General features: G+C 47.1%; 1 protein-coding gene across 7 annotated transcripts in view; it reads left to right on the top strand.

Annotated features, from left to right (window-relative positions):
- The first annotated feature begins 7,611 nt into the window (after window positions 1–7,611).
- The window catches only part of FBXO34 (F-box protein 34), a 39,348-nt gene continuing 32,668 nt past the window's right edge, over window positions 7,612–14,291 (top strand). For all 7 annotated transcript variants that reach the window (XM_036385149.2, XM_036385148.2, XM_036385146.2 and 4 more), the window contains exon 1: window positions 7,612–7,713. The gene's annotated coding sequence lies outside the window, so the exon portion shown is untranslated. The remainder of the gene's footprint in view (window positions 7,714–14,291) is intronic.

Here is a 14,291-nt window from a genome sequence, read left to right as displayed (position 1 = left end):
CAGACTGAGCTCAGCTGCAACCCGGGGAGTTTTCTCAGTCTGTCATCCCTTTTAGAGCAGCAAAGAGTTTTATTGTTTAAGGTATATTGTTTAATAAACAGGTTTTTTTCCACTTTTCTCCAAAAAAGTAGTTTCTCCCGGACCGGTTAAGGGGAGGGGCCGATTGAACCTGTTTTCCTACAAAAACCCCTTTAAAAATCCTCTCCCAAATTTGCTCTGAACCAAAACAAATACAAGCGGGTAGAGACTGACTAAAACCTGAACTCAACGGTTCCAAGCCGGGCCCCGGGGCGGGCTGTGGGGCCCAGCCCAGACCCGGCCGTGCGGGGCCAGCCCAGGACCGTCCCCGCCAGCGCCTCCGGTTGCTCCCACTGCAACTCAGCGAAGAAGCACCGCTGCCAGCCCACCGCCAGGCGAGACCCCCAGGCCGGGACCCTTACGGAGCACACTGCCGGGGAGTCACGGTGCCTCTGACCCCTCAAAGCCCCACCAGGCTCCCAAACCCCGCCGCGGGACCCCCGGGTCCGCCATTACCTGCCCCGGGCCCGCGCGCTGCGCAGCCCCCTCCGCGCGCCGCCCCGCCTGGCTTTCAAATCTCACCCGCCAACGCTCATTGGCCAGCGCCGACCGCCCGCTCCCATTGGCTTCAGTGCGGACGGTGATTGACAGCGCCGGAACCCCAGAGCGGGCCGCTTATTGGTGGCCCCATGGCCATTCTTAATTTCCATTGGCTGCTCGGGGAAATTCCCTGCCCGCACTTGCCGCTCATTGGCTGGCAGAGTGAGGGAGGTGAAGCCGCTGAGGGCGCGGCTTGCCCTTGGCGTCCCGTGGGGGCGCCAAGATGGCGGCGGGGGTTGCCTGTGCCTGAGGGGCGCCTGTGTCCGCGGGTTACCTGGCTTCGGTTTGGGTCTGCAAAGCCCTCACTGCCACCGCGACTCAGGGACAGTGATGAGCCCTCCCACCACGCGCAGAATCCCAGAACGGACAGAGCTGGAAGGGACGGCAGTGGCTCATCTGGTCCAATCTTCCTGCTGCAGCAAGGACGTCCCAGAGCACAGGATTGTGCCCAGATGGCTCTGAAATATCCCCAGTGAGGGAGGCTCCACACCCTCTCTGGTCTCTGCTCAGGGCTCAGTCACTGCACAGAGAAGTTCTTCCTCACGTTCAGGTGGAACTTGTGGGCATCACCTCCTGCTCGTTGCTCTGGTGCCATTGCTGGGCCCCTGGAGCAGAGCCTGGTTTGTCTCTGAGCCCTCCCTGCAGGCAGGGACAGACAAGGATCGGGTCCCCTCTGAGGGGTCCAGCCCCAGCTCCCTCAGCCTTTCCTGGGCTCCAGTCCCGCTGTCGTCCTCCCCTGCATCCGCTGCAGGAGCTCCACGTCTCTCCTGAACCGAGGAGCCCCCAAGGTTTGTGTCCACACCTGAACACCCGCATTGTGCCACCTCCTGAGGAGCCGAGCCCGGGTCTTCACACGTCTGAAAGGACCATAAACACATAATTAAAGTGGTTTTTATTAACAACCCTTTATTCCCTGCCATGCCCGCATCGCACCAACCCCGCTGTTTGCTGGGGTGAATTGCGTTTAACACAATTCTCAGCTACTGGAGAGTTCTGTGTTTGCTTCTAAGCGGTAACTTGGGAAATTCAAATGCTGACGGGGAAACCATCCGCTTGGTGGCACTGCAAAAATGAGACGACGCTTGGGGAAAGAGAAAAAAAAGTATTTGGAAACGGGAAACTGCTGAATAGCAGGAGCGTGGTCAGCGGGAGCAGCCTGGAAATGCGGGATCCCCTCTGGCATTACACAAATATAGCAGTAATTTTGTATATAAAGGCGATTTTAAGACAGCAATAAATGGATTAAGCACCACAGTAAGAGCACAGAGCTGTTCCCCACGGCAAGGATCAGAATGAGTGGCTCTGGGCATCCCAGATTGGAGCAGTCGGGGAAAAGTCCCCCCATTTCTGCACAGACTGACAAAGGTTACAGCAAAGGCCACAAATATTGACCATCCAGCCTAATCCTACAGTCATTTATTTGCTAGAGATAATAAAAGACCAGCATGGAGGTTATTGAGTGCTGCCAAAGTGATGGTTTGGAAAAGATCCAATTAAACAGAACCACAGGAGCTCAGATCTGTGGGGTGTACAGAGTCCAATCCAATGCAGTCCTCGGCATTTGCTGATTTTTTTTTTTACTCCACTTTTTCTCCTATGGAATTTGAGGACATCAGCAATTCCACCTTATATCAGGATATAGTCCAGTGATGTGAGCCATGCTGAAACACAAGTTTTAGGGAGAAAGTGAGCTTAGGAGTGTCATTTCAACCAAAAATTGGGGTTTTTTTCTTACTGCATACCTGAATATGCTGAAACAGGACTTATTTGTTCCTTGAAGCATCTGGACTGGCACCTTTGCTCATTTCCACTCTCATGGGTGTCCATACAGGATTTGGGAAACTTTGCTACAGCCTGGGCTTAATCTCAGGAGCTCAAGTAACACCAGGAGTGATAACACAGCCGTGGGCCCTTGAGGAACCTGAGTACCTGCCCTGGGCTTGCTGTGCACCTCTGCAGGTGTCACCTGAGCCAGGTAGGTTACAGCCAGAATGGGTTTCCTTAAAGTGCCTGCACAGACACCTTCCACTGACAGTATTTAGGTCACCACAAGGGCCTCAGTGTGTTTGAATAGTGCCAAGATTTTAAAGTGTTGCAATATCACTTAAGATAAAACACTCAAATCAGGTCTTTTCCAGCCAAATTCCTGACTGCTACTGATTTTATTGTGCTAAGAGAAATAAACATATTACCATTTCATAGAAATAAACAAGGGATAAATAAACAAGCCATGCCTGAAAGGTTAAACTCCTTGTTCTCATACAGACCTGATGATTTTATGATAATATCCCACTTTAGCCATAGAGCTTTGAGAACCAATTTGAATTTCTTTATTTCTTGGCAATATAACTGTCATTATCCCATACACTTGGTACTGAGGAGATCATTCTGTGGCAATCTGCTAACTTGCTCTTTCTGCTCTTCATTCCTTCACATGGAATATTGTTCTTTGTGAAGGTGATTCTCCCCACCCTGGCACAAGTCAAGTGCAATATGGAGTGTGTAGGGAAAAATTTATCTTCAAATTTAGCCCTGAAATAATTACATTTTCTGATCATGTTTTTGGTGAGAGTACAGGTAAGTGGAGTTATAAAGCTGTACCCCACAGCCACTTGCCTGCAGACAAAGAAAATCCTCTGTAGGCAAAGTAAGACACTGCAGAGGGCACAGGTTGCCAAATTCAATTGATAACCTCTCAATCAGGGATTGAACAGCAAATTCATTTTCATGCATTGGCTGCTCTTCCCACTTCTGCTCAGGCTTTTCACCTGAAGTGGTTGCTGGTTAAAAACCAGAACAAATTGTGGGAGCTGAAAATAGAAGTGAAATTCCTGGTTTTGAGCAGCTAGGGAACACAGTTCAGCCTCTTGCTCTGTTCTGTGTGGTTTAGTTTGCTCTGCAGCCCATTTTTACCAGGGATGGGAGGAAGCCACCCCCAGTGCCTCAGCCTGTCACCTCCTGGGAGGAGGTCATGGTCCAAACAGGTGGTGAGAGATGTTTGGACTCTCACCTGGATGAGCCTGGAGAGTGTCTTCCCTTTCCTGGCTATTTCTCCACCACCCAGATCAGCACATACAACAAATATAACATCAAATACAGCCTTGACACCCATGGTGTTCAACACAAATTGTTATTGCTCCAGTCCTTCAAAGAGCTCTGCCAAACTCCTAAACCCCAACGTGGGCCTGGGATCCTGAGCTGATGGAAACACCTCCACTGGCTCTGCAAAGGTGTTGAGTTTGCTGGGGTTCCCAGGATGAGGTGAGAGATGAGAATTTGACTCTATGGTCTTAGAAGACTGATATATTATATTATATTATATTATATTATATTATATTATATTATATTATATTATATTATATTATATTATATTATATTATATTATATTATATTATATTATATTATATTACATTACATTATATTACATTATATCTATACTAAATAGAGAAGGATATAGACAGAAGGCTTAACAAGAATGAATAATAAAAATTCATGCCTGACTCTTCAGAGTGTGACACACAGCTGATGGTGATTGGTCATTAAGTTAAAACAGTTCATATGTTTGGATAAACAATCCCCAGACTACATTTTGGAGTAGCAAACACAGGAGAAGCTGAGGCTTCTCAGCTTCCCAGGAGAAAATCCCGGTGAAGGGATTTTTCAGAAATTATAACAATGACACAAAGTGATCTAATACAGCCCTCATTTGCTGTTTCCTTCTCCCTGCTCCCAGGTGGGAGTTTCCACTTGCCCTTGGGAAGTGTCTCTCTCTGGACTATAAATAGAAGGACCAGGTACCTGACTCTGGAGATTCTATTGCACTCTGGCAGCTGATACCCAAAAGCTGGATGTTGTAGCACATTTATAAGCTCCCAGCTTTCACAAAAATGCAAACTAGCAATGTCAGCATGCAAAGTGCACTTGGGAACACAGCCTGAGTGGTTTTATCTCAGCATATCTGTACATCCTCTGTTATTTACGGGGTGTTTACACCAAATGTTCCCTGCTGCTACAGATGTCACTCACAAACCTGCTCCAGCACTGCAGGTGAAAGCATCCTCAGCTGGCTTCTTTCCTCAAAGCCCAAGGCCATGTTCTTAAGGATATCACACTTCTTTGCAAACAGACTTAACCCTTCTTAGTTTTCTTCTAGAGGCAAAGAGGGGAGTGGGAATCAACCCCAGAAGAAATGCTGGATTCGACCATAAGCCAACCATAAGCTGAGACCAAACTTTTTTTTGTTTCCAGAGACTTTGAGTGGGTTGCTTTGGGGAAATTGTGGTTTTTTTTAATCTCCTTGAGCAAAAGCAGATGAATAAACACTTAGTGGGGTGGGATTAGATGAAGTCTCAGCAGTAGGAAGTAGGTTTCTGAGTTAGGCCAAGACCATTACATTTTCCTCTGAAAAGAGCATCCTTTTCCCTACTTGCACAATAATTCCAGTGGGGTTTTTTTTGTTTTTTTTTTTTTTTTTGGTTTGGTTTGTTTTTTTTTTTTTTTTTTGTTGTTGTTTTGTTTTGTTTTTTGTTTTTTGTTTTTTTTAAATTTTGGCAGAAAACCTGTATCTTTTTTTGGCATGTGCCTCCTTTGTGTCTCCATTGCTCAGGGGCAGAACACCTCCAGTGGAAGCTGCTGGAGCTGCTGGAGTTGTGCTTCATGGTTAAAATGAATACAGCCAGTAAGGGACAGTTTCTTCTCTTGGTTTAGGGAGTACAACACAAGCTGTGAGGAATATGACTGCTCATCAAGATGGAAACAATAAAAGAGCTTGGTTAATCCTCTTTGCTCTGACAGAGTTAAACTTCTCCAGGTCTCTGATAAGATAGGACTTGTTTTCTTTATCTATTTTTTTTTTTTTTTAATGTTCAAGGCTACTGAAATGCAGGAGGGCCAGATGGCCATTTAAGCTAAACAATGTGCAAAATCTTTCTTATATTATCACTAAGTGCCCCGAGGGGGTGGGAGGAGAAAGGTTGTTTAATCATTAGAAGTCACTTAGCAGCAAATGGCAGTTCACTGTCTTTATCAATTTACAACAAAAGATTGGGGCCATATCTTTGTGAGGCCTTTCCTAATATGACAGGGCACATATTTCATTCCCCTTTAAGTCACCTGGGGATATCTTGCATCTCTGCATGTCACCCAACTGTGGGGCCATGCTAGTAAAAAGGTTTTTTTTTTCCATATGCACTTGGTCCTATACCAAAATACAGAATTTTCCCCTGGAACACAGGAAACTACTGTGTCAGCAGCAGCTAAATCCCGTTGTTGTTCTGTGGTTTGTTACACTTGAGAGGAGAAAGTATTGGACGGGTGAGAACAGTAGGGTCTGTTTTCTGTCCTGTCCTCATCTAATGTTTGACCTTCAGTAACTCATCTCACCTCTGTCTTCCCTCCCACCCTCGATTTGTATTTCACAGTCAACAGGGGCTGCAGAGACTTTGGGAGGTTCATCTCAGCCACCCGAGGCACCATGGAAATGTGATCCTGGGCCTTGGCTAATTAGCTCTGTCCCTGGTCAGGGCTGTCATGGCACAGTGCTGTGCTGACACACCTACACTGCTTTTTAGCTTGAAAACAGTCTCAAGGACCTCCTCTCAGTAGTGCAACCAGAGAGTAACTAGTGCTGCCCTCCAGCATCAAGGCAGAGTCAGAGAATTTCTTGAGTGGAAAAGCACCCACAAGGTTCATCCAGTGGAACTCCTGGCCCTGCACAGACACCCCAACAATCCCACCCTGGGCCTGAGAGTGTGTTCCAAACACTCCTGGAGCTCTGGCAGCCTTGGAGCTGTGGCCATTCCCTGGGGAGCCTGGGCAGTGCCCCACCACCCTCTGGGGGAAGAACCTTTTACTGATATCCAAACAAAACGTCCTCTGAACAGCTTCCTGCTGTTCCCTGGGGTGGAAAGAAGCCAGGCCTTTTCAGTTTGCTGCCTGCTTCCATCATCTAACTAGAAATGATTTGCCTAAGTCTTTTAAGGAGAGGGGAAGCTCCTTGTAGAAACCCTTTCAGGTTCAAACTACCATCTGATGCCACCACTTAATTCCCCTTTTCTCAATGCCTTCTCTTTGTGTTTCTCTCTTCTTGTCAATACCTTTTGTTTCAGAGGATTTCTCCAGTGTCCTTCTCTTTCTCTCTGCAGGCTGAGACTTCTAGAGCACTGCACAGGGAAGATGGCTGGGGTGACACTTGCATGACAAACCACTGCTGTGGATACATCTACAGCAGGAACAACAGCTCTTGTTTGCCTCTGCCAAGGACAGATGACAGCAAATGGTATTTGGTGATTGTGCCGGGGAGGAAACGGTGGCAAAACAAGCTGGCAAGGCTGGCACCACGCTGGTGGGGTTCCAGCAGGGAGGGACACTCCCAGTGACCTCCCTGCAGCTCTTCTGCCCAGGGAGATGGTGGAGTCACCATCCCTGGAGGTGTTTGAGGAAAAACTAGACGTGGCACTCAGTGCCATGATCTGGTTGACAGAATGGTGTTCTGTCATGGGTTGGACTCGATGATCTCAGAGGTCATTTCCAACCTAATTGATTCTGTGATACTTCTGGCCCTGCAGTCGGGAGTTCAGTAGGTTTCAAAGCCAGGAGCTTTTTCGAGCGACTTTTTGGCCTCCTATACAGGGCCTTACAGATTTTTAGCCCAGACTAAATTCACTGCTAAGTTGCCGGTGTCCCCGCAGCGGGCTGGGAACTGGCACCTCCGTGGCTTCCAGTGCCACGTTGGTCGCTAAACCTCTCGGTGAGCTGCAAGCCCGGCACACCGGGGAGAGCGGGGAACCACGGGGTCGCCAGCGCCGGGGGCTGCCTTGGAACCCGCTGGCCTCGAACAGGCACTGGCGAGGAGCGAGGAGCCGGGAAGCGCCCCGAGCCGAGCCCCCGGTGCCTGGCGCGGCGGGGCGGCCGGTGCCTGGCGCGGCGCGGGGGCGGCTCCGCGTCCCGCCCCGCTCCGCCCCGGATTGGCGCGGCCGCCCGGCTCCTCCCGCCGCCGCCGGGCGCAGGGGGGATCCGGCCGAGCCGAGCCGAGCCGAGCCGAGCCGAGCCGAGCCTGGCGGCTCCGCCACGGCCCGTCCTCCGGCCCCGCTCCCGGTAGGCTCCCGCGGGCGCGGCACGGGTGGGTGGGCGCTGGGTTCGGCGCGGTGCGGGCAGGTGGGCGGCGAGCGGCGAGCGGGGCCCGCCCGCAGCGCCCGCGCTCCGCCGGCCATGGCGGCTGCGGGGCCGCCGAGGGGCCGCTGCCGCCCGCAGGACGGGGCCGCGCCGAGGGCACCGCGCTCTGCCCGGCTTTATTTTACCCGCTCGCTTTATTCTGTCCGCGGTGCTCCCCCAGCGCCCCGCTCCCGGCCTCCCCGGCGGTTTTGTGGTGCTCCTTCCCCGGCTCTCCCGGCCCGGCGGCTCGGGCAGCGGCAGCCCGGGAGCGGTGCCGTGTCCCCCGCAGCCCCGCTCACCGTGCGGGGCGCGGAGCATCCCCGCTCCCCGCGGTTGCGTAACGCGCCCGTCCCACGCGTGGCTGGGTGGACCGAGCCCCCCCTGTTTTCTGCCGGTCAGACTTTTCGCGGATCTTCTTTTAAAAGCAACCCCCCTCTAAAACCGCGTGTTTTCCCCCCAAATTTTGATCTCCTGAGTCGCGGTCACTTTCCCGGTGGTGTTTTTTCTGTACGGCTTCCCCCGTGGTTCATCCATCGATCAGCCGCCCTTCAGAAGGGAGGGGTTGTGAACTCGCTAAATATAAACAGTGATCCGAAAAGAGCTGTAATGGTTATTAGATATTGTGATAATTCTTGAATGACGCCTTCACGTGGGGATGGCGTAAGAACCTAAGGAAAGGTTAAAAGTACAATTACAGTGGAATTGATTTCTTCTCGGAATTACTTCCTCCAAGGCCTTACTCGAAAACAATAAGCGTAGCTTTTAATTTCTTCAGTAAACCGAGATTATTGACTTGTGCCATGCGGCTCCCAGTTGGAAAAATCTGCTTGGGTCAGCCGGACAAGTGGGTCTAAGGCTCGTCCTGCGAGGTGCTTTCGTACAACGCCCAGCAGCCGCGTGCGTCTCTGCTCTGTTTTTAAATAACCGGCTTGGATGGGGCTGTAAAGCTCATCCCCAGCAGCCCGGAGCGTGTTGCGGGCTGTAAAAGCCGCCTGCGAGGCCGTGTAAGTACTCCAGGGCTGGCCCTGCCCTGCTGGCGCTGTCCTGGCCGTGCCACAGCGCTCGGCATCCAGGTTTGGTGGCTGGAGATATCCAGGGGAGCTGTGGAACAGGCGAACGTGCGGCGCAGGCTCCAGCCGAGAGTCTTAATGAGTGTTTGCGTAGTGCTTCGTGTTTTCTCGGATGAAAGGTTTTACATAATTGGCCATTATAATTGTCTGTCACCCCTAGAGAAGAGCCAAAAAAACCCCCCTAAAAGACAAGCGTGGAGGTAGGTAGTTGTCTTAAAAGTCCAAAGTCTAAATGCCTGTAGGTTGTGAATGCTGTTACTTCTGGGTGTGGAGACAGCAAAATGACTGAGTAAAAAAAAAAAGAATTTATCTAATTCTGTCCTCCTTTTGAGCCATTTGATCAGCATCATTGGGACAAATGACATCCTGCTTGCGTTTGAGCTGCTTGTTCTTCGGCGCTCAGAAGAATTCCTAATGTGACTCTGGTTCTACCGGTGTTAATGTTTTTGGTTTTTTTTTTTTTCCTCTTGAAATCTTAACTGGAAGCCTTTTACAGTGTTTTGATTCCTTTTTAATAAATGGCTAAGCCCTTGCTGCAGGGGATGGGAGTGTTTTGAACGCAGCATTTTTGGGTCCTGAGGGGAGGGGGAAGGGAGCGCCTTGTGTTGATTTCCAGCAGCCACCCGCCTTCCCCCAGCCTGAGTGAAAGGGCCTTATTGACTGATTTTGAAGGTAACCTGCCCAATTCTCCTCTTACATGCTAAAACCCATAAATTTGCTGTAGCACAGAGCCTTTGAGGGGAAGAAATGGAATGTCAAGGAGCCTGGGCTTCATCACGAGCAGCCTGGTAACAAAGGCACTGTCTGTTAATTGCATCGTGCTTATCAAAATCTCCCCTCCTAATGACAGAATAACAATTTAATAGGTGTGAAAAGTTGTGGGGTTTGATTTAATACCACTGTTTTAAAATCATCCTGCGTGCTCAGTGGGACTAAGTTGTCGCTTTCATATTTAATTGGAGAGCGACCAGAGGCTGAGGAGAAAGCTGGGGATGTTTCACTTGCACTAAATGCTCTTTAAAATCTTTTCCCCATTTGGAGAAGAATTGTGAGTGGCTTGTTAAGTGCTGAGCTGCAGCTGAGTGACTTAGAGGTTATAAAACATCTTTCTGTGTCTCTTAAATTTGGAAGCTCATCTCGAAGCTTGTGCTGTGGGTGTTTATCACAGGCTGCTCTGCAGCTCCAGGAAGGACTGTGGTTTTAGGGTGTGGAGGGGCCGGGTTAGGTTTGGGTGATGTGAAGGTGAGAGCTGTGCAGTGGATGCACGACCCTGCCTGGGTAATGACACTCCCTGAGGTTCCAGGTGTCAACACCTTCTTCACCATGTGTTATTTTCATTTCTGGCTGCCCCTGTAGCATAACCCAAGCAGCATTTTGCTATAATCCTCACACACACAGAGGTTGTTGTATTCCCAGCAGCTAGGGCATATTTCAATATTCCTGTTGCAGGTTTGATACCAGGTTTCAGAGAAGAGAGCAGCTTTTCTTGGATCTGATGGTTGAACCTATAAGAAAAACACAGGACTGATCCCAAACCTATCATGAAAGATAACATAGCCTGGGAAGCATCTCTCTTGCCCTTGTCTGCTGAGATTTTTTTTCTCTTGTGGATTATTTGGTTACTGGATTTATCACTGGATGTTCCAATCCATAGATTTGGGCTTTTGAAGGAAATTCTGGTTCAGTGAAAGTTGTGGGTTAGAGATCCTCTTCTGTAAGCTCTGCAGGAAGGAGGGCACAGGAATGCTGCTTTGGTATGTGTGGCTGCTCCATTTTTATTTGTACCATATTTTACTGGCTTGTTTTCTAAGCTATTTTGATTCTATTAACTTATTAAACTTAGAGTCTATTAAAGTCAGTGTGACAGTCTTTCTTTAGTGTAGGAGTGTTGTCCTGTTTTTTCAAATGTCCTTTTTTCACCCCTAAAATATAAAACCAACTAATTGTCCATAGTTCAGATTTTGCCTGAAATTGTGGGATTTGTGTTTGGAATTCACATTGTAGTTGTGGATTTAGTGTTTATTCCCCAAATAACTTTTTTTTTGGTCTTTATTGTGGAAGGGGAATATCTGCTGTATCACTTGCTAATCCTGCTGTTGCAGTTTTATGCCTAGAGCATAACTGGAGCTGTATTTACCACTGTAGGCATGGTGGTTGGTTTATTTAACTATTTTGGGTATCAAACACAGAGAAATCACAGCAGGACAGTCTGGTGGAGGTACAGGATGAGCATCAGTGGTACCATGACCTGGCTGTCCAAATTTGGGTGTCAGGGAGAGATGGATTAAATATAGCTCAGGTGTGTCCCAACGTGTTGCAGCTGCTCCTCCTGTTGCAGTACAGGGCTAATAGGAATGTTTACATAGATCACCTTCCTACACATCCCAGCTTCAACCACCTCTTTAGTAGCAAGTTGCTGCTGGGCAGCCTCATGACTGCTTCAAGCTGTTTGGAGAGTAGAAATAAACTACAGAGGGACACATAAATGGCTGTTAATAAAGTGTCAGCTTTAAAACAAAAAATTAGAAATGGCTGACTGGTATCTTGGGGAGCAGAAAATAGTGCCGGTTCTTTATTTTTTTTTTTCTCCTGTGTGATTAAAAAATAATCCTGCTTTAGAAGCTGCTCTGTCTGCAGTTCACAGCACAGTGATGGCATTTGGGTGGCAGGGAGGCAGAATTGCTGCCAGTTAAAATCTTGCTGTCCTAATGTGCCATTCCATGCAGTGCTTGGGAGCTGATATACAGTGTTCTTCTGCCTTGCAGCAAAACAACTAGTGATTAAAAATTCAGCAGATGCTGTGGTTCACTTAACTGCTTGTTCTTGTATCATTCAGGTCATATCACACAATTAATGTTGCTAATGTTCGATCTAGCTTTTTTTTTTTTTGCTCTAAGAATGGAAATTATCTGAACTACCATGGGATTTACAGAACTGTTTTGGCAGGAATTGGGCTGTGCAGAGTAAGTTATTCAGGCCTGTTTTTGCCCTTCCCCTAACTTGGAGAATCTTCTTTTGATTTCAGAAATACTATTTGTTCATGCCAGACAGGGCTGTAATTTCTGCAGCTTTTCTGACTTTAAAAATCAAAGTGTTTTCTTTAGATTGCTTTGAGATAAATGAGACTCCCTAGATGAGAAGGAAGAGGGGGAGAGCATGATAGGTGTAAGTGCTTGCTTTCTTACTTAAACTCAGTGTTTCATTTGGCCACAGAAGTATTTTTGTAAGAGAATTCTCATTTTGTTGCGGGCAGGGTTTCTGCTGCTTTCAGTACATCCACTTTTAACTTGCACAATTTTGGTTAATAGTATTCAATCCAGGGTGTCACTTACTTGACTTTGAAATTAGCATTAAATTTTACTTTCCCCTCCCTATGTTCCTTTAATTATGTAAGTTTTGGGTTCTTTTTGTAACACACACAGATTCTAGAAATCTTTTCTAGGCTCCCAGAAAGTAATATTCATGTAGGAAGAAAGAGACTTGTAGTTGTTTTTTATTTCTTTTACCAGTTTTCTGCTTGGAAGCTGGTCTTTAGGAAGAGGCTTATCCACTTTCTTTGTGATCAGTGCAGTAACTTGGTTTTGGTTGCTCTCCCTGCCCCTTCTCAAGACTCTCCTGCTGCTGCTGGGTGGTGCCCCCTAAACTGGATGGATGTGTTGATATGAGCCTTCATGGCCTGTGCAGTTCTAAGAAAGATAAAATGCAGCCTAAAATTAAAATTGCTGGGTCTTTCAGCCTCTTTGAGAGGAATTTGCTGTGGTGGGAGAGCCCTGGGCTCCAGAGCTGGAGAAATTAAATTGAGAATATGGAACACAGTACTTTGGTCAAGGGCACACACGAGGTTCAGCCCAGGGCTGAGGGGAAGGTTGTGTCTTTTCCAATGTGAAGCAAGGGGCAAATCCACCCCAGGGATGGAAAAGGTGAATTTGTATCACACGGTGTGTGATGGGCATGCCTCTGAACCAGGTTTTGGAGAAGGAAGGGGCAAACCCAAGAGTCTTTGCTGACACACGTTGTTTGGACTTGCAGTTTGGGTGACTTTTTGTGATCAGTCAATTTAGCACATCAAGAGGATGTATTTTCAGTCAAGGAAGACATTTTTCTTTGGAAAAACCTGTTTGGACTATTAACTCTAAATGTACTTTGAGAGAACTTGTCTCAACCAAGTTGTCAGCAATCAGTTTGAAAAATGAAGTCTTAAATATGTAAAGCTTCCCCCAGCCTCTTCAGTGTCCTGCTCAGAATGATGGCAAAGGAGGATTCAGGCTGACTTTTGCATATTCCATGAATGCATATATCCAAAGTGCTGTACTTCCAGAATTGATATTCAGGATAATATGTTTAATCTTCAATTGCAAAAAAAAAATAGCTTCACACATAGCTAATTCCATCTGCTGGAGGAATAAGAGTGAGGCTAACTTCATCACTTATTTGGGACCTGCTTTTTGCTGTGCTAATTACTATCTATGAACTTTGGAAATTTGCATAATTTTTTGGCAAACCTAAGCGGCAGCCATTTAATTTAGAATTTTTATTAACTTTAAACATCCCTAGCAACTCCTAAGCTGCTTCTGGTTCATTTTGTGGTTTTGCTGTTTTACAGGGTTTGATTTTGAAAGCTTCAGTAGCTTCTTTTGTATTTTCCTTGCAATGACTTTATATAAGCAACAGCAGCTTGCTGCCATTTCCAGTAACTTTCAACCTGCAATGTGACACAAAATTCCTTCTGTCATTCAGATAAAAAAAGTGTTGAAGTTAAGTTCTTGTTAAAAAAATAATTCAAAAAAAGTAAAATTAGAAGGTAGGTTTTGGTTGCTCTTCTGCAGTGTGAGAAGAGCACTTGAAATATTTTAAGAGTATATGCATTTCCAAAAGTAACCTTGGGGAAACTGGGGCATGTCAAGTCTGGTCCTAATTCTGGTAAAAGCTGGTCTTATGATATGAATTTTTAAGCTCCAAAGAGTTTGGATATAAATTCATCATTGCAGATAGCTACTAAATTTTCTTTCTTTCTTTCTCAAAGACTTTATTTTGACACGTTTTCAGCTTCCCAAGCTGTCTAGCCATGCCTTTTCCACTTGGTTTGCTTTTGTTTTTGTGACCTCCACCTTTCACTGATTTTGCTGGTTGGCAGTCAGTGGAGGTGGATAATCTGTAAAATATTGAAGCAGTTGGAATTTTATAGCAAAAAATACTGTCTGCTTTATTGGAATGCTGTCATTTGGAGTCAGCTGTTACATGCTGATTTTCTTTTGGAGGCAATAGACTGGATTAATTTTAAAATTTGAATTATTTGTGCCCACTTTCTGTCTCAGTAACATCAGAAACTTCCCATGTTGCTCAGTGCAGTTGCACTCCCGAGTCTTTGTTCCTCTTTTCTCATCCCTCTTGCTCTGTTGACCACTTAAAAATGCATTTTCTTCCTTGGGATGAGCGGGGTTATATTGCCAG

This window comes from Molothrus ater, chromosome 6 (assembly GCF_012460135.2).
Source record: "Molothrus ater isolate BHLD 08-10-18 breed brown headed cowbird chromosome 6, BPBGC_Mater_1.1, whole genome shotgun sequence".
Taxonomy (NCBI): Eukaryota; Metazoa; Chordata; class Aves; order Passeriformes; family Icteridae; genus Molothrus; species Molothrus ater.
Note: the sequence above shows the minus strand (reverse complement) of the source record. Positions and strands in the feature narration are given on the sequence as shown.